This window comes from Panthera onca, chromosome Y (genome assembly GCF_046562875.1).
Source record: "Panthera onca isolate mPanOnc1 chromosome Y, mPanOnc1 haplotype 2, whole genome shotgun sequence".
Taxonomy (NCBI): Eukaryota; Metazoa; Chordata; class Mammalia; order Carnivora; family Felidae; genus Panthera; species Panthera onca.
In genome coordinates this window covers 933,598-956,341 of record NC_138358.1, presented here as the reverse complement: position 1 = coordinate 956,341, position 22,744 = coordinate 933,598, and positions in this window count along the sequence as shown.

Here is a 22,744-nt window from a genome sequence, read left to right as displayed (position 1 = left end):
TCCTGGGGAACGTTTTAAGGAGAAAGGTGCAAGAGTCTTCTCTCTGTCTTTAGCTTGGAAGTTCTGCAGGGTTACTTTGTGGGACTGGACCCCGTGGTATGAGGAAGAGATGCTCATTGTCTATACACTGGTTCATAAGCTTCAGGTTGCCTGTCTGGTTCACCACTCTGTCTCCGGCACTGACTGCGGTGTCTGATGCATGGTGGGCCCTTGAAGCATTTGCCGGATCAGGGAATGAACAGTGTGTGGTCGAGGCCACATACACCCAGCATGGGGACAAGGTGGAGCCGGAGAGCTTGCTTTCTGCCACCTCTGAAAGTCTTGTATGTGAAAGGAGGGATTATTTGTTCCCCTTGTGGTTTTAGAAAACAGAGCTGGAGTTGGGGCATGTAGCTGGCTTAGTCGGTTGAGTGTCTGACTGTGGCTCAGGTCATGATCTCACGGTTCATGGGTTCAAGACCCGTGTCAGGCTCTGTGCTGACAGCTCGGGGCCTGGAGCCTGCTTCGGATTCTGTGTCTCCCTCTCTCTCTGCCCCTCTCCTCCCCCTCTAAAATAAAAAAAAAAAAAAAATACAAACATTAAACAGAAAAAAAAAAAAAAAAAAAGGAAACCAGAGCTGGGGTCCAAGGGTGGAGTTGGCACCGAAGAGGAGTTCAGCCAGCAGGGAGAAAAACATCTCCAGCAGTCGGCAGTAGCTCAGCAAATGGTAGGCTGTCTCCAGAGGCAGGGGCCCCCGTGCGTTACTGCAGATGTACTCACGCCTCAGATGGGGGCTTGCTCTGTGTGGTCTCCAAGGGCAAGTCTCTGCATTGCGTGCGTGAAATAGCGACATGTTCTCCCTGTGTGACTTCCTCTGTGACGAGCCTAGCTGCCTCCAGAAGCTGTTGGCACTGACCTCCACAGTTCCTGAGCTGCCTTCAAATATTTGAGGACATTGGGAATGTTTCTTATTTGCCATGAGAAGCCCTGGGTGTGCTTTCCTTTCATAAATTCAACCTAGATAACAACACAAGAAGGAAATAGAAGACCTGAAAGAAAAGCATGTCTTGCAATTGCAAGGGCTCATTTGTGGAGTGACCTCTCTCTTGGTGAGGTGCATCTTGGGTCAGGGTGTCCGGAAGCACACTCTGAGCAGATCCATGAGAAGGTGCTTCAGTAGGAAAGTGATCCTAGGGAGACTGGCAGGAGCAGGGGGGAGGGGGCTGGGCTGGGGTGGGAAGGGAGGGAAGAGGAACCCTTCCTGACCCCACAGGTGGGCCCCAAGTGCAAGGGACCAGACCTGTCAACATCAAGGCCAGGGATGTCACTGGAGAATGCCCTGGGTCTCAGAAGGTGCTCAATGCTTAAGTAACAGGGGTAGAGGATGTGGTGTCTTTAAGGAGTTTTCTAACAATTCAGCCTAAAAGAAGAAAAGCGCCTTTATGTATACACACATACACGTGATTCTTCTGTTAAAATTCCCTACGTAATTATTTTATAAATATTTATATATTACATTTACATAATTTATATATATTCATATATAATATTTCTATATACATACTTATAAATGTGTTTCTATATACATACTTATAAATGTCCCATATCTATATATCCACGTAGATACATAAAACACACGCAAAAGATGGAAGTGAGTGTTGTACTTTTCACTCTTCTATAGGCTTGAAATTTTTAAAACAAAATGTTGGGGAGAAAGTGAACCACAATTCCACCTTCCCAAACTAAGCACTGCGTGAGTCCTGTTAATGTTTCAGTCTGTGGTTCTTTCCTCGCAGCTGCGGGCACATGTGTCCAGGCACGTGCTTGCAAGATGCCTCGAGAGTCTCTGTTAGCCTGGGGAGTTGGTTCAGGGATTGAGATGTGGTTTGCACACAGGACCCTGGGCTGCCCAGACCCTCCCCGAGCCCAGGCGCTCATGTCCAGAAGCCCAGGCACAGAGCACCAGTGAGCTGGCGTGGGAGGGTGAGGGAGTCTCCCTTTCGTGCAGGTCCCCTGGAATGCCCAGCTCCCCCGTGAATGACCCGGGCTCCCACGGTCTGGGGAGGCCAATGGCGGCCTGGCCCCTGGCTAGGCAGTATGCATGTGGTAGAGCCCCGCGTCCTCCTGGAGGGGCGGGAGGCCCAGCGCCACCCCTCCCCAGAGGCTGAACACTCAGAGGGAGAGAGAGACACACGTTTCTCACTTTCACGGTAGAAGACACAGAGGGAAGCCAGTGCTGTGAGTTCCCCATCTGAAGAGGCACCCGGCCGTCACTCCTGCACTTAGGTGATTGCTTCCAAATTTCCGGCGGAGTGTCTGTCCTCAGTCCTCGGTCATCCTCCTGGAAGGTGAGGGTGGTGGGGGGTTGAGTGAGGAGTCTTGATGTCATCAAGGCGACAGTGGAACACACAGCATGATATCCGTAACCTCCTTTATCATTATTTTAAGTAATGGACTCATCGAGCAGTTTTAGTTTCACAGAGAAACACATGGGGAGTGCGAAGGCTCCCCCTGTATGTTCTCCCTCCTGCTCCCCCATTCCTCCCATTGGCAGCTTGCCTGGGAGGGTGCAGGAGGTATGGGCGCTGGGTCGGTGGGGATCCTCTGTCATTAACCGTAAAGCTTGCACTTGGCCTTAGTGTTCATTTTCGGTGTTGTACATCTGCGGACTTCCACAGACGTGCAGTGACATCCATCCACCATTAGAGTGTCACTTGGAGTATTTCCCTTGAGGCTCACCTGTCCATCTTTCCTCCAGAACCCTTGGGAATCACTGACCAGTTTGCTCGGCAATATACCAGGAACATTTTCTCATGCCATTAAATTTTCCTAAAAAGTGAACTTTTTAAAAGGTATTTTAATGTGACATTCTCCAGTTATTAAATGCATTTAAAGCAAGTCTCTATGTTGGGAAAGTTAGGCCGTTTCCTTTTTTTTTTTTTCCCCTCTGCCTCAACTGTGAAATCGTTGCAATGAACACAATTTTGCATCACGGTTTCTCACAACAGCACTGTTGACACTTTAGGCAGGATTACCTTTTGCCACGGGAGATTTTCTGGCTGCTGCAGGATATCTGCCAGCATCCCTGGCCTCCACCCAGCAGATTCCAGCAGCATCCACCCCCAGCAGTGCCAACAGAAAATGTGTCGTCGCGCCAACAAGTGCACTGATTTACCTCTGTCTTTCTGCGCGCATCCGGCTGTTTTGGGGGCTAGGGCCTCATCAGTGGGATTAGAAGTTGGGATTGTTGCAAGACTAATAATGATTTCGGGAGCATGTGCCATACTGCCCTTCCCGGGTTGCTGAGTGCTCATGGCTACAGAGTATATCTTCTCTTCCCCAGGTCCTGGCTTAGAGGTGGACATGGGGAGAGTCTAACGTCCCAGGGGATGTAGACTGTGCCGAGGGACCCTCCCTCCAGGTGCGGGAGGGAGGCTCACAGGAGAAGATCGAGTTCACCTGGGAGTACCTTTGCCAGCAACTGGCCTGAAACCACAGACAGTTGAAGATGTGCCACGCAGTCATCATGACTGCCGGTGGGCCTCCCTTCCCCTGTGACCGTCACATCCTGCTGCTGATGGGACCCTCGGGGAGGTCAGAGAAATGGGGGGCTTGCTAGTGCCATCCCACAACAGGAAGCGGGCACTGGGTGAGTGGGTCCTGCCAGTCTCCAGTGCCAGGTCCAGCAAACACGAAGATGAGAGTGTGCGGACAGCCTGTGCAGGAAGTTGTTACAGTGAAGCAGAAGAACAGGTCTGCCTGTGGGTGGCCCCCGACTTACCCCAGTGAGGACCCCCAGGCTGCCCTGCCTAGTGAACAGCCCTCTCTAAAGGCCTCCTTCAGGGCCTCCAGGGTGGTCCTGCCTAGCTGGTATTTTCATCCATGAACGTGTGGGTTTGCTCACCGTTAAATCATTTCCATCCTGAGGGGGTTGGTCGCCAGGTAACTGAGAGAGAAGGAAGTCTGGTCCCAACTGAGTGCCCTTTGCTCTCCTCCCTGCTTTGGTCTTCAAGACATTTCTGCAAGTTTGTGCCAGCCCCTCCTTGTCTGGCTGGTTTCTCTTTAAGTTTCCACTGGCCCGTTCTGTTCCTCTGAATCTACGACTTGGTCCACTTTCTTTCTACCAACTGTGAATCTTTTCCTCTGCGAATGAACAAATTCCCCTTTAAGGAACATATTCCGATCTGTTAGAGTCTTGTGTTTCCATGTTGTGTGCAAGGCTCTGTGAATATGCACGAATGTGAATTTTCCTGGCCCACCGTCGCCTGCTGGATAATTTGCTGCCCAGCATTGACAGCACATCTGACTCCTTCCTTTCCTCCTACAGAGGGACGTCCCCCGGGCCCCGGGCCCACCACTTCCATCATAATTCACCGGCTGAAGGGAGGTGGAGGCCACTGAGCCATCTTTGGTTGGGGGTCTGGGAGAGTCAACATGGGCCAGACTCATAGGGCAGAGCGATGGGGACAAACTGCCTCCCTACCCGGCCCACGCTTTCACGTCACCAAATGACTGGGCCACCAAGCGCCCTCCGTGTGACACAAGGGGGCAGATGCAGCCTGTCTTGTGACTCCAGCTGCAGTTCCCCACCTGGACCCCTGCCCAACCCTGCTCATATCCCCCTTCTCTCCAGGACCTCCTCCTTTGAGCCCTCCCCCACCTGGAGAAGTGTCTTCCCCTGCATGTGAGTGGCCTTCCCTGTCTGGACGGGTCACCTAGTGCTACGCTAAGCCAGGTCCTTGTCTGCTGGCTCTTGGAGCTCACCGGTACTATCCACAGCTACTTGTCAGCTGTGAGGACAAGGGTCCCACCTCTGGCTTCTCAGTAAACCCCAATTGGCCATTTACATAGTGAATGCTCAATGAGTGTGTTAGTGAATTCATGGGAGAACTGTTTTATCTCCCAGAGGACAGGACAAGCTCCGTTGCTATGCTGTGTCCATGTAACGGGCCCATCCGATGCCTAACAGGATGAAACACTTACTGTGCCTTGCTGGAACAGTGTGTTGGAGATGGACAAGTCTGAGCAAGAGTCGTCATTATACACAGTAGGAAAACGAACCCCTCTGCTGGGCAGGAAAACCGGTTCCTAATTCACATTCTTGTCGACAGACAGGCCTGGGGGCCAGAACAGGGTTCCGGGGTTCCCCGCCTCACCACAATTTCCATGCAACGACTGAGGAGTGGAGAAGAGCTCACTTTGCCAGCAGGGAATTGGGGAACAGTCCAGCTCGTGTGTTCTGGGGCTTCATGAAGCAAAGTACAAGGAGGAAGCCAAGTTGTGGGATGCAGTTGCCTCCACAGCTGCAGTGGTGAATCACGGAGCTGGGTGAATTAAGATGGAACTGTTTGGGAGGGTCTGAGTGGCTTAGTCGGTTAAGCATCCGACTTCGGCTCAAGTCATAATCTCGCGGTCCTTGAGTTTGAGCCCAGTGTCGGGCTCTGTGCTGACAGCTGGGAGCCTGGAGCGTGTTTCAGGTTCTGTCTCCCACTCTCTCTGACCCTCCCCCATTCATGCTCTGTCTCTCTCTGTCTCAAAAATAAATAACCATTAAAAAAAAAAGATGGAAACCATTTGGCCTGTGGCCTCAGAGCTGGTTTTATGGCCATGTGGGGACCGAGACATGTCCTGGACCCGGCCTGAGCCAGGAGGAAAAACTCTGAGCAAGTTTTGTAAGTTCCAAAACCATGTAAATCCCCATGGTCCCTCCATCAACTTAGTCCCTGCCATACTGCCTGCCTGGTGTGGGATGGGTGGGGAGAAGCATGGAGAAGCATCAGTAGAGAGATACCACAAACCTTCACAGCTTCTCCTGAGTGGTCGGAGCTCATTTTTTACTGTTGCAAATAAGCCATGTCCAGACTCCCTGTGGCTCCGTGCTGTACCCCCAAATCCTTAATTGGAGGTGGAAAACCCAGCGGTTCTGAAGATGTGGTGCCCTGGGTGTCTGAGGACCACGCTTTGAAAACAAAAGACTTGGTCCCATCAGGACTTTTTCTCTGACACTGGGGATCGTGTGGCTTGAGGAAGGTCAGGGTGCATTAGAAAGAAGCACCTCTCTGCTCACTCCCCCTCCCTGAGACTTCATGGCACAGGCTTGTGGGTAACTGCGATGGCCCAAAGCTGGCCTGGGAGATGGCACCAAGGATGATCATTTGGGGAGGAATATCTCATAGTGTGCAGGGAGTGAAATTTCCATCTGTTCAGTCTGAAAGCAGGAACTGTATGGAAACAAGGCACTGCTGTCATAATCCACAGAAGCGTCTCCCATCTCTGGCCACCCTCCCTCCATCCCCGTGACACTGCACTGGCTTCTGGTGAACATCTGGGACTCCAAAGAGTGTTCATATCTAAGCTACCACGAGGAGTGACAGAAGAAGCTAGTTACTCATTTAGAGGATGGTTATCAAGTTGCAGCCTGCCAGGAGTCAGTTTTTATGGCTCACTCCTGATCCCCGAAATGCAGACTTGAAGATGACAGTTTTTTGGGCAGCGCTTGGAGTTCCGTCGCATAGCAATAAAGAAATCTGAGCAGAAAGCACTCTCCTTCCCAACTAAGCCCCTCTCTCAGCAAAATTTCGCAAGTGCTTTTTCATAAATAAAATAATTCTGTGTTCCAGCTGAGAGTGCTGTGCACACCCTCCCTAGTTATGTGTCCACAGCCTGTGTTTTCACTGCTGGGCAGGATCTGCTGATGGGCACTTTATCACTAAGTGTGTTGTCCCTTTGGGAGAAAAATAATTTTATCCCAGTGCGTGCCTCGTCTCCAAGTCTACTGATCAGTGGTGTTACTATACTTGCAAGAGTCATTTGTAAGCTTTTCAAATGATATGTCAATATGTGTGTGGGTTTTTTTTTTTTTCCAGGTAAAGGAGAGGATACGCTAAAAGCAAAACCCTATATATCTACGGGGGCAGGGAGGGGGAGTGGAGGGCGTCATTCCAACCAAATCGATGTTTATCTTACAAGCACCGTCTATCCGAAAGGCCTGCTGGCTACTTTCTTGTGCATGTTCCAGAAGCAATCCTCACTATTAAATAAGATTGGGAAAGTGGAATTGGAGAACTCAGCGCCCATCACGCTCCTTCTCAGCTGTCAGACCAAGGAAACATGGGTGGAAGATTTCAAGACTTTGTTTTCTCATCTGTGAGAAGAGGGAAGTGCTGATGCTTAGTTCTTAAAATGGTTGTGGAGATTCAGGGCCATGATGAAGGATGAGAGGCACAGAGTGCCGTTCCGGGTTCTCGGTACATCAGGAATGTCTCTGATTGTCTCTGCTCTTGTGTTTCTTGTTCACTATTAGTTTGGCAAATCTCTCAGTATTTCAGGGGTGGTTGGTGTTTGAGACCACTCCTTCTTACCTTTACTGGTGATCTTAAACCAGTTTGGGGCAGAGGTAGCATCAGTATCCCTCCCCCCCCCCCTCAAAATCCTGCAGTTTGTTAAACACATTTGCCTGGATTTCATGCATCACATGCTCAGAGCTGACAGCATTGTAGTATCCCAGAGAGCTGTGTGTGAGTGTGTGTGCACACACATACACCGGGATGTTCTCACGAGCCTCCCATAGAAGGATGAACTCCTACTCAGAGGACAGAGAAGCCTGCCTTGGGCTGACTCTCACATACCAGTCAAATCTGGGCCCTGGAGACTAAGGGGTCCTGCCATCATCTCCACCAGTCTCCAGATCTTGAACCTGAATGAAGGTCGTCCAGTTTCATGACACGCAGGCCAGATGGGGGATGGTCTTGATGATGGCTGGTGGCATATTTGTGGAGCCCAAAGAGGCAGGTGTGACCATCACACAAGTGTTCTGAACACAGAGTGTGTCACCTTCGGTCAGCGTGGCTCCTGTCCTCACAAAGGGAGCTGCCACCTTTCTGCTGGTGGCTGGGGATGGGGGCGTGGGTGGGGATGGGGATAGCACATGGCAGTGAGCTCCTCACTTGGTTGTCGTCTCCCCAGGGCTGCCATGAGGATGCTCTTCCCACAGGTGAGGTCGTGGTGAGGGCCCCTTCTTCACTCGTTTGTCTCAGCTGTCACCAGACTAGCTGGGCCGGTGGGGTCGGGGTGGGGTGGCGAACAGAAAACAATTCTCTTTCCACCAGTGAAACACAACATACAAGCCCATTTTTCTGTTGCAAAACCTTGTATCCAGTACTTCTAAAGAACTGAATCTAGTACAGGGAATGTGCCCCGGAGTTGCCAGTTACCTTGCAAACCACCACAGTGCTCTATGGTTTTCAGGGTGTGTGCGGTTCAAGCTCAGTCCCTATCAAATGACTATGAAACTGAGGGGCTGGGGGCTTCTCTGCCCAGCTAGAAAAGACTGGCAATCTCTTACTGTTTCTGATGCAGTGCCTCTCATCTTCCAAATCTGCGATTCTCCACAGGAGGTGAGGCCTCCTCTTCAACCAGGAGACATTTGGTAACATCTGGAGACATTTTTGCTGGTCACCACTGAGGGGAAGGGGTCCTCCTGGCCTCATGTGGGCAGAGACCAGGGAGGCCGCTGAGCACCCTCCTATGCACGGGACGCCCCGTAGCAAAGGTTACCCAGCCCCACATGGCAACACTTCAAGGGTTGGAAAGTCCTGGCCTGAGTTTAAAATCGAAAGGGCGAGTGGGGTACCTGGGGGGTTCAGTCGGCCAAGTGTCCGTCTCTTGGTTTCAGCTCAGGCATGATCTCACAGTTCATGGGATGGAGCCCACGTCAGGCTCTGTGCTGATAGATGGGATCCTGCTTGGGATTCTCTGTCTCCCTTTCTCTCCGTCCCTCCCTGACTTTCTCTCCCTCCCTCCCTCTCTCTCTCTCTCTCTTTTTCTCTCTTACATGAGTAAATAAATAAGCATTAAAAAAATAGAATACATAAGATGATCAGGAAATCAACTCCCAGCTGGATGTTTTGCGATGTTAAGAGATTATTACTTTCAGTGCGGTATAGTCTTGAGATTGCATGTAAAGGAGCCTCTATCTTTTGGAGATACATTTTCACATATCTATAGATGAAATGATAGTTTGAGTTCTCTTTCAAAATAATTCGAAGGAGGAGTGTTTGTGGATGTGGAAGGAATCAAATTGGCATGAGTTAGTAATTGTCGATCCCCGTTGATGGATGCATGGGGCTCATTATTCTGTTCTCTCTATTTCTGTCTAAGGTTGGAATTTTTCATAAAACAAAGTTTTCAAAAAACAGTGCCCAAACCCGCAGAGTTCCACCTGCCAAATTCTATTAGCATAACTAATGGCATCTAATGCCACAGGACTTCACACACCTTCCCCTTGTAGCATCCCACAAAATGGTGGTGGGCCCTTGACGGTTTTCCCGGGGGATCCTGAGACTCAGAGATGAAGCAATTGCCTGGGGACATGAGTAATTTAGCAGGGGGGTGGGGAGGCAGGAATTCAAGCTCAGGTCCTTCTGACCCCGAGTGGTGGGTGTCTTCTGCCCTGCCCCACTGGTGTCCAGCCCTGTGCAGAATGCCGGTGCTGGAGAACAAGGTTGCAAGGAGTGTATGTGCTCTGCAGGTGCACATGCTAATCAGCCCCCTTCCAAATGTGCACACAGCTCTCTGTGTCAGCTGCTGTTTGGACAGCTGAATCTCTAAGGAACCACAACGTAATGTCTGATTCCTACCCTGGGAGTTAGAAAGTAACCCCAGGTTGGAAATGTAAATATTTTCCCCATGGGCAAGAACTGTTTTTAGCTGATTATAAATGGAAAAGACTGGCAGCTGTCAATATTGATGGTTATTCCTTGAAAAATGATTTCAAGGTACTGCTAATCAATTGTCTCTCAGAATGAAGAATGGAGCACACAGCTCTCTGGGAACCTCAACATGTATTTATAAACACATGTTTTATCAAACACACAGGAAAAATGAGCCAAACCTTTGACATTATGATGAGTTATTCAGAGTAAATACAACAATGATTAGCGTCTATACTGGACTTCAAATTTACAAAATTGCTTTAAAAAATGGCTGTTGCTGCTGTTTTGTGTTTCTGTTATTTAGTGTTCTCCTCGCTACACTGAAGCATGCTGCTTGGCAATGAGCTGAAGACTTCACAAGGGCCGGGATTGTTTCTTTCTTACTCGGTAAATAAGTAACTTTCCACTTGGCTAAAAACACCTGGATGATTTAGGCACTGGCTAACAACGTTTGCCTTGCCGTGTCTTCCTAAAACTGACGTTGGCGTGCAAGGTGCAGGGGAATTTGTGTTTTACTGTGAAGACTGTGGGTTCTTCTTCCTCAGACCCTTTGCTGGGGACTGGGGTCTAGAGGCGTGGCAGGCAGAGTAAGATGACCTCCCGGAACTCATGTCCCTGGAATTCCCTTCCCTCTAGTGTGGACGTGATCCATGGCTTGCTTTCAGCCACCGAATGTGGCGAAGATTGGAATGTCGTTTCTGGTATTGCCCTACAAAAGATTGTGACATCTGTCTGGTGAGGAGGCTGTCCCTTGTGCGCTGTGTTGAAGAACGCCCCGCTGCCCCCAGGGAGCCCCGATGGCAGGGCGCTGAGTGCAGGGCCCCTGTCTCAGCAGGAAGCTGAGACCCAGTCTGCCAGCAGCGAGGGGCTCCCCAGCTCACCTGTGGCCGCTTTTGGAGATTGCTGATTGACCCTTTGTTGCAGTAAGCCCTGGAACAATGATTTCAGAATCACAGCTTCCACTCTCCACAGCGGTTGGATACCCTCCACTACTCTCCCATTCCGCGCCAGGATTGGCTGTATTCATCCTGAACCATGGAAGGTGAGGGTGGAAGAATCACAAGACCTCACGCAGGAGCCTACTCCTGATTCCAGGACTCATTTCTTAATTTATAACCCGGGAATTTTTAAAAACAAGAATAAACGAGTACTGTTTCACTGTTGCATTAAAAGACGCAGAAGAAACTGTGTGTCATGAGGTCAGTGTCATGCCTCCTGCCCCAGGAGCAGACTCACAGTGAAGCCTCCAAAGTATCATGAGCTTACGGTGAAGCTGATAGCACAGTCCTCCACATCAAGGCACCACAGACCTGTGAACGTGAGGCCAACCAAGAGGCAAACGGGCTATTCACGGAGAGCTGCAGACACATCACACACTCTCTGAATTGACTCACCCAATGTACGTAGACGTGGGATGCTCTGCGTGGTGTCATCCTTGCCCACAGAGGGCACGGAGGTAAAGGTCCTTCTGGGCAGCTGGAGTCCTCCCTGGGACGGTGCCCTCCACACCTGACATTCAGTCTTTCATTTGATGCACTTATTGGGCACCAGCTGCATGCCATATGTGACATAGATGCTGAGAGGAAATCAGTGAACAGATCATTTCCTCCCTTCCTAAGAGGGGACGGCGGCTGAACTTGTTCTGCTCCAGGATGCAGAGGGCTTCCATCCTGTAAATTCACTCCACACATTCTAGTACTCACCGCACTAGACGCCTTTACCACAATTAACGATGTTGGCCATTCCTCCTTTTCCAAACACCTGTCCCCTTGGAACTGTGAGAATGAAATGACCCATGTGGGAATCCAGTGGCCAATATGGAGAAGTTTTTGCAAGTTAGTGGGAATACAGATCAGGAACAGGCTATGGTCTGATTTGTTCTTGGTTAAGACACTCTGCCTTCAGTGTGGGGGCTCATGAGAGAGAGAGGAGGTCCTTCTGACTGACTTCCATATGGGAGACATGGGAAGTTCTCCTCACTGTCTTCTCGATGAGAGAGTGGTGGTTCTCCAGACCGACTTCCGGATGAGAGAGAGGGGAGGTTCTCCTGACTGACTTCTGGACAAGAGAGGAGGGTTCTCATGTATGAGAGAGAGGGTAGGTTCTGCTGACTGAGTTTTGGATGAGAGAGGGAAGGTTCTCCTGACTGACTTCTGGACCAGAGAGTGGAGTTGCTTGAATGAGAGAGAGGGGGTCTTCTCCTGACTGACTCTGGACAAGAGAAAGGAGGTTCTCCTGACGGAATTCTGGACGAGAGAGTGGAGGTTCTCTTGAAAGAAGAGAGGGGAGGTCTCCAGTCTGACTTCCAGGCAAGAGAGGGGAGGTTCTCCTGACCAACTTCCAGATGAGAGAGAAAGGGGTGGGGGTGGGGTCCTCCTGCCTGAATTCTGGACCAGAGAGTGGAGGGTCTGCTCACTCACCTCTGGACAAGAGTGAGGAGAAGGTTCTCCTGACTGATTTCTGGCCCAGACCAGGGGAAGTTCTCCTGTCTTATTTCTCGACAAGGAAGAGGGGAAGATCTCCTGACTTCCGGACCAGAGACGGGAGGTTCTTGAATAAGTGAGAGGGGAGTTTCTCCTGAGTGACTCCCGGATGAGAGAGAGGGGAGGTTCTGGTGACTGATTTCTGGATGAGAGAGGGGAGGTTCTCCTGACTGACATCTGGACGCGACAGGGGAGTTTCCCCTGACTGACTTCTTGATGAGAGAAGGGAGATTCTCCTGACTGACTTCTGGACCAAAGAGTGGAGGTTGTACTCACCGACTTCCAGATGAGACAGAAGGGAGGTTCTCTTGACTGACTTCTGGACGAGAGAGGGTAGGTTGTCCTAACTGACTTTTACACGAGAGAGTGGGCAGGTTTTCCTGACGTCTGGACCAGAGAGTGGAGGTTGTTGAATGAGAGAGATGGGAGGTTCTCTTGACTGACTTCTGGACCAGAGAGTGGAGGTTCTTGAGTTAGATACATGGGAGGTTCTGTTGACTGACATCTGGACAAGAGAGTGGAAGTTCTCATGAATGACAGAGAAGGGAGGTTCTGCTGACTGACTTCTGGGTTAGAAAGAGGAGAGGTTCTTCCTGACTGATGTCTGGACCAGAGAGGGGAGGTTTTTGAACGAGAGAGAGGGGAGGTTTTCCTGACCGACTTCCACATAACAGAGAGGGGAGGTTCTCCTGACTGATTTCTGGACGAGACAGAGGGAAGGTTCTCCTGAGTGACTTCTGGACCATAGAATTGAGGTGCTCCTGATCAACTTCCAGATGAGGGAAAGGGGAGGTTCTCCTGACTGACTTCTGAACCAGAGAGGGGAGGTTCCTCTGACTGACTTCTGAACCAGAGAGAGGAGGTTCTTGAACAAGAGAGAGGGGAGGATCTCTGAATGACTTCCGAAAGAGAGAGAGTGGAGGTGCTCCTTCCTGACTGGTGGACAAGAGAGGGCAGGTTATGCTGACCGAATTCTGGAAGAGAGAGAGGGGAGGTTGTCCTGATTGAGTTCTGGACGAGAGCCTGGAGGTTCTCCTGACTGACTTCTGGAACAGAGAGCAGAGGTCCTCTTGCAGGAGAGAGAGAGGTGATGCTCAGGACTGACTTCCAGGTGAGAAGGGGGGGGGGTTCTGTTGACAGATTTCTGGACTAGACACGGGAGGTTCTCCTGCCTTACTTCTGGGTGAGAGAGAGGGGTGTTTCTCCTGAATGACTTCTGGACCAGAGAGGGGAGGTTCTTGAGCGAGAGGGTGGGGAGGCTCTCTGAATGACTTCCCGACAAGAGCCAGGGGAGGTTCTCCTGACTGACTTCTGGACCAGAGATGAGAGGTTCTCCTGACCAACATTCAGATGAGAGACAGGGGAGGTTCCCCTAACTGACTTCTGTCCTGACTGACTTCTGGACGAGAGAGGGGAGGTTTTCCTGCCTGACTTCTGGACAAGAGAGGGGAGGTTTTCCTGACTAATTTCTGGACCAGAGAGTGGAGGTTCTGCTGACTGACTTCTGGATGAGAGATGGGGTAGCTTCTCCTGACTGACTTCTGGATGAGAGAGGGGAGATTCTCCTGATTGCCTTTCGGACTAGAGCGAGGGGAGGTTTTCCTGAATGTTTCTTCGACGAGAGAGGCTAGGTTCTCCTGAGTGACTTCTGGACCAGAGAGCGGAGGTTCTGCTGATCGACTTCCGGATGCGAGAGATGGGAAGTTCTCCTGACTGACTTCTGGATGAGAGAGGGGAGGTTCTCCTACATGACTTTTGGATTAGAGACCTGAGGTTCTCCTGACTGACTTCTGCATGAGAGAGGGGAGGTTCTCCTGACTGCATTCTGCATGAGAGAGGGGAGGTTCTCTTACAGGAGAGAGAAGGTTGATTCTCATGACTGATTTCCAGGCGAGATTGAGGTGAGTTTCTCCTGACTGATTTCTGGACCAGACAGAGGAGGTTCTCCTGTCTTACTTCTGGACGAGAGAGAGGGGAGGTTCTCCTGAATGACTTCTCGACCAGAGAGTGGAGGTTCTTGAAAGAGAGAGGGGGGAGGTTGTCTGACTGCCTTCTGGACAAGCGAGGGGAGGTTCTCCTGGCAGACTTCCAGATGAGAGAGAGGGAGGTTCTCCTGACTGACATCTGGACCAGAGAGTGGAGGTTCTTTTGCCTGACTTCCGGACGAGAGAGTGGGTAGGTCCTCTGACTGATTTCTTCACCTGAGAGGGGAGGTTCCCTGACTGACTTCTGGATGAGAGAGAGGGGAGGTTTTCCTGACTGACTTCTGGACAAGAGACAGGAGGATCTCCTGACTGACTTCTGAATGAGAAAGGGGAGGTTCTCCTGACTGACTTCCGGACCGGAGAGTGGATTTTCTGCTGATCGACCTCCGGATGAGAGAGAGGGGAGATTCTCCTGACTGACTTCCAGGCGAGAGATAGGGGAGGTCCTCCTGACTAATTTCTGGACCAGACAGGGGAGGTTCTCCTGTCTTACTTTTCAATGGGAGAGAGGGGAGGTTCTCCTGACTGACTTCTGGGCAAGAGAGGGGAGTTTCTGCCCACCGACTTCCGGATGAGAGAGAGGGGAGGTTCTACTGACAGACTTCTGGATGAGAGGGGGGAAGGTTGTCCTGAGTGACTTCTGGACGAGAGTGGAGGTTCTTCTGACTGATTTCTTGACCAGAGAGTGTATGTTCTGCTGATTGACTTCTGGATGAGAGAGAGGGGAGGTTCTCTTGACTGACTTCTGGACCAGAGAGGGTAGGTTCTCCTGACTGACTTTTGGACGAGATAGAAGGGAGGTTTCCCTGACTGACTTCAGGACCAGAGAGTGGAGATTCTCTTGAAGGAGAGAGAGGTGAGATTTTCCTGACTGACTTCCAGGCGGGAGAGAGGGTAAGTTCTCCTGACTGACTTCTGGACCAGAGAGTGGAGGTTCTGCTGATCGACTTCTGGACAAGAGAGCGGGATGGTTCTCCTGACCAACTTCTGGACGATACAGGGGAGGTCTCCTGTCTTACTTTGGGAAGAGAGAGAGGGGAGGTTCTCCTTATTCACTTCTAGACCAGAGAGGGGGGGTTCTGCTGACTGAATTCTGGACCAGAGTGTGGAGGTTCTCTTGAAGGAGAGAGGGGGGAGGTTCTCATGACTGACTTCAGGCAAGAGAGAGGAGAGGTACTCCTGACTGTTTTCTGGAGCAGACAGGGGGAGTTTCCCCTGTTGTAACTTCTGGACAAGAGGAGAGGTTCTCCTCACTGGCTTCTGGACCAGAGAGGGGAGTTTGCTGAACAAGAGAGAGGGGAGTTTCTCCTGATTGACTTCTGGACCAGAGAGGGGAGACATTCCTGACCAACTTCCAGATGAGAGAGAGGGAGGGTTCTCCTGACTGACTTCTGGGCAAGAGAGAGAGGTTTTCCTGCCTGACTTCTGGATGAGAGATGGGAGGTTCTCCTGAATGACTTCTGAACGAGAGAGGGGAAGTTCTGCTGACTGACTTCTGGACCAGAGACTGGAGGTTCTGGTGACCAACTTCCCGATGAGAGAGAGGGGAGATTCTCCTGGCTGACATCTGGACCAGAGACCGGAGGTTCTGCTGACCGACTTCCGGATGAGAGACAGGGGATGTTCCCCTGATTGACAAGATTCTCTCTGGATGAGAGAATGGAGGTTCTCCTGACTGACTTCTGGACCACAGAGTGGAGGGTCTCTTGGAGGAGAGACAGGGGTGATTCTCCTGACTGACTTCCAGGCGAGAGAGAGGGGAGGTTCTCCTGACTGATTTCTTGACCAGACAGGGGAGGTTCTCCTGTCTTACTTCTGGACAAGAGAGAGGAGAGGTTCTCCTGAATGACTTCTGGACCAGAGAGGGGAGGTTCTTGAATGAGAGAGAGAGGGGAGGTTCTCCTGAATGACTTCCCAACGAGAGAGAGGGGAGGTTCTCTAACTGACTTCTGGATGAGAGAGGGGAGGGTCTGCTGACTGACTTCCGGACGAGAGAGGGGAGGTTCTCCTGACTGACTTCTGGATGAGAGAGGGGAGGTTCTCCTGAGTGACTTATGGACGAGAGACTGGAGCTTCTCCTGACTGACTTGGGGACCAGAGATGGGATGTTCTGCTGACCAACTTGCGGATGAGAGAGTGGGGAGGATCTCATGAGTGACTTCTGGACGACAGAGGGGAGGTTTTCCTGACTGACTTCTGGACCAGAGAGTACAGGTTCTGCTGACAGTCTTCCAGATGAGAGAGAGGGAATATTCTCCTGACTGATTTCTGGACCAGAGCCGGGATGTTCTGCTGTCTTAATTCTGGACAGAGAGATGGGAGGGTTTCCTGACTGACTTCTGGATGAGAGAGGGGAGGTTCTCCTGATCGACTTCCAGATGTGAGAGAGCAGAGGTGGTCCTGAATGACTTCTGGATGAGAGAGGGGAGTTTCTCCTGACTGACTTTTGGATGAGAGAGAGGGGAGGTTTTCCTTACTGACTTCTGGACCAGAGAGAGGAGGGTCTTGAACAAGAGGGAGGGGAGGTTCTCCTGACTGACTTCTGGATGAGAGAGGGGAGGTTCTCCTGACCGTCTTCTGGATGAGGGGGGGAGGGTTTCTGGCAGGAGACAGAGGGGTGATTCTCATGACTGACTTCCAGGCGAGAGAGGCGGGAGGTTCTCTTGACTGATTTCTGGACCAGACAGGGGAGGTTCTCCTGTCTTACTTCTGGACGAGAGGGAGGGGAGCTTCTTCTGAATGAATTCTGGACCAGAGATGGGAGGTTCTCCTGACCAACTTCCAGATGAGAGAGAGAGGGAAGGTTCTCCAGACTGACTTCTGGACAAGAGAGAGTGGAGGTTTTCCTGCCTGACTTCTGGGCGAGAGATGGGAGATTCTCCTGACTGACATCTGGACCACAGAGTTGAGGTTCTGCTGACTGACTTCTGGATGAGAGAGAGGGGAGATTCTCCTGACTGACTTCTGGATGAGAGAGGGGAGGTTTTCCTGACTGACTCTTGGATGGGAGGGAGCAGAGGGTTTCCTGACTGGCTTCTCAACCAGAGAGTGGAGGTTCTTGAATGAGAGAGACTGGAGGTTCTCCTGAATGATTTCTGGACGAGAGAAGGGAGGTTCTGCTGACTGACTTCTGGATGGGAGAAGGGAAGTTCTCCTGAGTGACTTCTGGGTGAGAGAGTGGAGTTTCTACTGACTGACTTCCGGACCAGAGAGTGGACGATCTTGATTGAGTGAGAGAGATGGGAGTTTCTCCTGACTGACTTCTGGACAAGAGAGTGGAAGTTCTCATGAATGACAGAGAAGGGAGGTTTTGCTGACTGACTTCGGGACAACAGAGAGGAGAGGTTCTCCTGACTGACTTCTGGACCAGAGAGGGAGGGGAGGTTCTTGAACAAGAGAGAGGGGAGGTTTTCCTGACTGGCTTCTGGATGAGAGAGAGGGGAGGTTCTCGAGACTGACTTCTGGACAAGAGAGAGTGGAGGTTTTCCTGCCTGACTTCTGGGCGAGAGATGGGAGATTCTCCTGACTGACATCTGGACCACAGAGTGGAGGTTTTCCTGCCTGACTTCTGGGCGAGAGATGGGAGATTCTCCTGACTGACATCTGGACCACAGAGTGGAGGTTCTGCTTACTGGCTTCTGGATGAGAGAGACGGGAGATTCTCCAGACTGGTCTCTGGATGAGAGAGGGGAGGTTTTCCTGACTGACTTTTGGACGGGAGCGCGCAGAGGTTTTCCTGACTGGCTTCTCAACCAGAGAGTGGAGGTTCTTGAATGAGAGAGACTGGAGGTTCTCCTGAATGATTTCTGGACGAGTGAGGGGAGGTTCTGCTGACCACAGTCTGGATGAGAGAGAGGGGAGGTTCTACTGACTGACTTCTGGACGATAGAGGGGACGTTCTCCTGACTGACTTTGGAAGAGAGAGGGGGAGGTTTTCCTGACGGACTTCTGTACCAGAGATCAGCGGTTCTTGAATGAGAATGAGGGGAGGTTCTCCTGACAAAATTCTGGAACAGAGATGGAGGTTCTCTTGAAAGAGAGAGAGGGGAGATCACCCTGACTGAATTCTAGGTGAGAGAAGAGGGGAGGTTCTCCTGACTGACTTCTGGACCAGAGATGGAGTTCTGCTTACCGACTTCCAGACGAGAGAGAGGGGAGGTTCTCCTGACTGACTTCTGGACCAGAGAGTGGACGTTCTGCTGACCGACGTCCAGATGAGAGAGTGGAGGTTCTCTTGACTGATTTCTGGACAACAGAGGGGGGGTTCTTCTGACTGACTTTTGGACGAGAGAGATGGGAAGTTTACCTGACTGACTTTTGAACCATAGAGTGGAGGTTCTTGAATGAAAGACAATGGAGGTTCTCCTGACTGACTTCTGGATGAGTGATCGGAGGTTCTTCTGACTGTCTTCCGGAGCAGAGAATGGATGATCTGCTGACCAACTTCTGGATGACAGAGAGGGGAGGTTCTCCTGTCTGAATTCTGGACCAGAGAGTGGAGGTTCTCCTGACTGACTTCTGGATGGGAGAGAGGGTAAGTTCGGTTGAGTGACTTCTGGACCAGAGAGGGGAGGTTGTTGAAGAGAGAGAGGAGATATTCTTCTGAATGACTTCCGGATGAGAGAGAGGTGAGGTCTCCTGACAGAATTCTGGACCAGAGAGTGGAGGTTCTCTTGATGGAAAGAGAGGGGCGATTCTCCTGACTGACTTCAGGCATGAGAGAGGGGAGGTACTCCTGACTGATTTCCAGAGCAGTCAGGGGAGGTTCCCCTGTCTTAACTTTGGACAAGAGAGAAGGGAGGTTCTCCACACTGAATTCTGTACCCCAGAGGGGAGGTTCTTGAGCAAGAGAAAGTGTAAGTAGTCCTGAATGACTTCCGGAGAGAGAGAGGTGAGATTCTCCTGACTGACTTCTGGACGAGAGAGGGGAGCTTCTCCTGACTGACTTCTGGATGTGACAGAGGGGAGGTGGTCCTTAATGACTTCTGGATGAGAGAGGGGAGTTTCTCCTGACTGACTTTTGGATGAGAGCGAGGGAGATTTTCCTTACTGACTTCTGGACCAGAGAGAGGAGTTTCTTGAACAAGAGAGAGGGGAGGTTCTCTGAATGAATTCTGGATGAGAGAGAGGGGAGGTTCTCCTCACTGACTTCTGGATCAGAGAGGGGAGGTTCTGCTGACCGACTTCTGGATGAGAGAGGGGAGGTTCTCTTGCAGGATAGAGAGGGGAGGTTCTCATGACTGATTTTCAGGCGAGAGAGAGGGGAGGTTCTCTTGGCTGATTTCTGGACCAGACACGAGAGGTTCTCCTGTCTAACTTCTGGACGAGAGAGAGGGCAGGTCTCCTGATTGATTTCTGGATCAGAGAGGGGAGGTTCTCCTGACTGACTTCCAGATGAGAGAGGGGAGGTTCTCCTGACTGACTTCTGAATGAGAGACAGGGGAGGTTTCCCTGAATGACTTCTGGACCAGAGAGGGGAGGTTCTTGAACGAGAGAGAGGGGAAGTTCTCCTGAATGACTTTCGGATGAGAGAGAGGGGAGGTTCCCCCGACTGGCTTCCAGATAAGAGACAGCGGAGTTTCTTCTGACTGACTTCCGGACCAGAGAGTGGAGGTTCTCCTGACCGATGTCGGATGAGAGAGAGGGGAGACTTTTCTGACTGACTTCGAGGCGAGAGAGAGGGGAAGTTCTCCTGACTGATTTCCGGACCAGACAGAGAGTTTCTCCTGTCTTACTTCTAGACGAGAGAGAGGGGTGTTTCTCCTGAATGACTTCTGGACCAGAGATGGGAGGTTCTCCTGACTGACTTCTGGATGAGAGAGGGGAGGTTCTCCTGACGTACTTCTGAATGAGAGACAGGGGAGGTTTCCCTGAATGACTTCTGGACCAGAGAGGGGAGGTTCTTGAACGGGAGTGAGGGGAAGTTCTCCTGAATGATTTTCGGATGAGAGAGAGGGGAGGTTGCCCCGACTGACTTCCAGAATTGAGACAGCAGAGGTTCTTCTGACTGACTTCTGGACCAGAGAGTGGAGGTTCTCCTGACCCATGTCAGATGAGAGAGAGGGGAGATTTTCCTGACTGACTTCAAGGCGAGAGAGAGGGGAAGTTCTCCTGACTGATTTCTGGACCAGACAGAGAGTTTCTCCTGTCTTACTTCTGGATGAGGGAGAAGGGAGGTTCTCCTGAATGACTTCTGGACCAGAGAGGGAAGGTTCTTGAATGAGAGAGAGGGGAGGCTCTCCTGAATGACCTCCAGATGAGAGAGAGGGGAGGTTCTCCTGACTGACTTCTGGATGAGATAGGGGAGGTTCTCCTGAGTGGCTTCTGGAAGAGAGACTGGAGCTTCTCCTAACTGACTTCTGGACCAGAGAGTGGATATTCTGCTGACCGACTTCCAGATGAGAGAGAGGGGAGGTTCTCCTGATTGACTTCTGGATGAGAGAGGGGAGGTACTCCTGACTGAATTCTGGATCAGAGAGTGGAGGTTCTCTTGCAGGAGAGAGAGAGGGGAGATTCTCCTGACTGACATCCAGGAGAGAGAGAGGGGAGGTTCTCCTGACTGATTTCTTGACCAGACAGGGGAGGTTTCTCCTGTCTTACTTCTGGATGAGAGAGTGGGGAGTTTCTCCTGACTGACTTCTGGACCAGAGAGGGGAGGGTCTCCTGACCGACTTTCAGATGAGATAGAGGGGAGGTCCTCCTGACTGACTTCTGTACAAGAGAGGGGCGGTTCTCCTGACTGACTTCCGGAGTTGAAACCAGGCAGGTGCTCAAACGTGGCTATGTCAGCTCGAGGAAGCATCTTTACATTTGAAGGTGCTGGGGGAATGATGGCAACTGGAAAGTGCCAACTACCTCTTCTCAGGTGTAACAACAGTGGTTGTAGTATTTGATCATTTCACCTACAGGCTGAGCAGATTCAGACAAATTGTGCCCAGCCGGCTCCAAGGGGCTGGTGTGAGCAGGACTCTGTCAGGATGGTCGGCAGGTGTGAGCAAGTGACCCACTGGGATGGTCAGCAGTTCTGAGCAGGTGCCTGACAGGATGGTCAGCAGGTAGCATGTTGCAAGGGCCTGGCAAGGACAGTGTAGGTGAGCAGTGTTCCGGGGATTATTGCTGGGGTCCTGTCTTTCAAATGGGATGGATGTTGCAACTGCTCACAGACACACTCCAAGGGGAATTACAGGGGATTTGGAAAAAGTTGTAGGGACTAGCAGTCCCAGAGGGTCTCAGGGCCTGAGTGGACGGTCTGTCAGCCCAGGTCATGTGTCAATGCTTTCAGGAGGTCAGTACTTACCTGGGACACCCTGGTCCTGTGTTTAGAGGATGGGTCAAGGGCACAGTGGGAGATGTCAGCTTCAGATCAGAGGAGGGGGCTGGACTGGAGAAAATCATGTGAGAATCACACATTCCTGTGTGGCTGAGGCCAGGGCCTGGGTGAGGTTCCAGAGCAACAGTGAGGATGTCACCCATGAGGGAGTGAGGCCCACCATCTCTCTGTCTCTCACTCCACTCTTCTCTCTGTCTCTGTCTCCCCCCTGTCTCTCCATGTCTCTGTCTTCTGTCTCTCTCTCTCTTTTGTCTCCCTCTGTCTCTCCTCTCTCTCCCGCCTTCTGTCTCTGATGAATGCCATGGCTGCCAGCTGGGTAGAAGAGACTATGCCTTTCCAGCAGGCTGAGGAGCAGCGGGAAGGACACTGGAGACTATAGCCAAGGGAGGAGTGTTTCTGGAAGGAAGTCAGCACTGGGAGGTCCAGCAAGGGTATGGAGGATGGTGGTTGGGTGTGGGTGGGTGGAGGCCTCAGGAGACCCTGGGGAGGTTCCTGGGCCAGCCGAGGGGTAGGAGCAGTGTGGAGTGGACGCAGCAGTGGATGCGCATGAGAAGCTGGCCTGGCGCCCTCAGATGCCTCCAGAGTCTGTAGCTGGGGGAGCACTGGAGAGAAGAGGGAGGAGTTTTCAAAGGGAAGTACTGAAGCTGCCTACAGGTTGATGCAGCCAAGAGGGGAGTTTAAATGTGAACGAGAGAGAGGAGGGGGGAGAGAGAGACAGAGACAGAGACAGAGACAGAGAGAAGGGAAACAACAGAGTAACGACCTCTGAATGTCACTCTCCCACTAAGAAAAGATGGCCGAAATGGTCAGAAGAAGCTTTTCCACAACTCTAGAAATTAATCAAAGTCTTCCAGGAACATAAGTTTTTCTGTGTTCTAGTTTTTCATTGTTGTTTCGAGGAAAAACAGTTGAATTTTGTTAAGAACGGTGAGATTTCTGACTTTCCCCATATCGCTCCTGCTCTGCAACTCTGGGTGACCTTGAGCACCAGCAGTGCCACCCAAGGGGTGAACAGAGCCGGGGCTCGCCGAAACCTCCTCCTCAGAGCACTGCCATCACCATACATGTCCTGCAGTTGCTTGGACGCCTCTGTCTACGAGGCTGTCGGTTTGCCTTGACTGGAGCTCACCTGGCGTGAAGTCAAGGAGGGGCAGGTGACAGACAGAGAGCCGGCCACTCAATGATGGAGCACAAGAGCATTTCAGGTGGAGGGCACAGGTGCAGGCCCTGAGGCTGGAGTGAAGCTGGTTGGG